The sequence below is a fragment of the Gossypium arboreum genome, chromosome 2 (genome assembly GCF_025698485.1).
Source record: "Gossypium arboreum isolate Shixiya-1 chromosome 2, ASM2569848v2, whole genome shotgun sequence".
Classification (NCBI taxonomy): domain Eukaryota; kingdom Viridiplantae; phylum Streptophyta; class Magnoliopsida; order Malvales; family Malvaceae; genus Gossypium; species Gossypium arboreum.
In genome coordinates this window covers 66,401,846-66,403,181 of record NC_069071.1, presented here as the reverse complement: position 1 = coordinate 66,403,181, position 1,336 = coordinate 66,401,846, and the positions used below count along the sequence as shown (strand labels likewise).

At 39.5% G+C, this 1,336-nt stretch overlaps 1 non-coding gene across 1 annotated transcript; it reads left to right on the top strand.

Annotated features, from left to right (window-relative positions):
• Window positions 1-885: 885 nt before the first annotated feature.
• Window positions 886-992, top strand: LOC128290025 (small nucleolar RNA R71). The gene has a single exon (XR_008279666.1). It is a non-coding gene; the product is annotated as a small nucleolar RNA R71 (small nucleolar RNA).
• Window positions 993-1,336: the final 344 nt, after the last annotated feature.

The following is a 1,336-nucleotide window of genomic DNA, read 5'->3' as shown; positions in this document are numbered from 1 at the left end:
TTTCAATTTTGCTAGGTATGGAACTGGAGGTTTATATTCCTTCGGCACTAGTTTGTCACTATTTTTGGGTTTTTCTTCCCCCCTTCCGCTTACCACGGCTTCTTGTGTTAGCTTCTTTTCAAATTCCGCTAACACTTTCCCACTCCTTAATGTAACTACTTTCACATGTTCTTTTGATTTGGTGTTACTAGGTAAACTTCCTAGTGGTCTTTCTGAGATTAGTTTGGAAAGCTGGCCTATCTGAGTTTCGAGCCCTTAGATCGACGCTTGTTGATTTTTAAGTGTTGTCTCGGTGCTCTGGAAACAGGTTTCTGACACAGAGATAAACTTTGTGAGCATCTCTTCAAGGTTCGGTTTCTTTTCCTGTTGGTAGGGTGGTTGTTGGTAGCCTGAAGGTGGTTTTGGTCTTTGATTTCCTTGACTGCCCCAAGAGAAATTGGGGTGGTTCCTCCAACCTGCATTGTAAGTGTTACTATATGGATTGTTTCAAGGTCGAGGATTATTACCCATGTACTTTAATTGCTCGTTATCCATGTTGTGGCCATAAGGTTGGTATTTCGAATGGCTTGTTCCACCTCTACTTGCTTCGCATTGCATTACTAGGTGAACCTGTGAAGAACTAAGAAAACCATCAATTTTCTTATTCAAGAGTTCTACCTGATTAGAGAGCATGGTGACTGAATCGACGTTATAAACACCGGCTGTTTTTGTTGGCTTTGTCCTCATGACTTGCCACTGATAGTTATTTAATGACATCTCCTCTATAAACTCATAATCATCTTCAGGTGTTTATTATTGATGGTTCCGTCAGCAACTGGGTCAACCATTTGCTGAGTCGAAGGATTCAGGCTATTATGGAATGTTTGAACCTGAAGCCAAAGCGGTAACCCATAGTGAGGGCACATTTTCAAAAGGTCTTTGTATCTCTCCCATGCATCGTAGAGTGTTTCTAAATCCATCTGCCCAAAAGAAGAGATATCATTACGTAATTTAGCCGTTTTAGCCGGCGAAAAATATTTTAGTAAAAATTTTTTGGTCATTTGTTCTCAAGTAGTAATTGACCCTCGTGGTAACAAGTTCAACCACTATTTAGCTTTGTTCCTCAATGAGAAAGGGAATAACCGAAGACGAATGGCATCATCAGAAACGCCATTAATTTTAAATGTATCGCATAGTTCCAAAAAGTTTGCTAAGTGAGTGTTGGGATCTTCATCCTGCAAACCATCAAACTAAACAAATTGTTGTATCATTTGAATAGTGTTAGGTTTTAGTTCAAAAGTATTTGCAGCTACAGCAGGTCTAACTATGCTCGATTCAGTTTCTGTTAAAGAAGGTT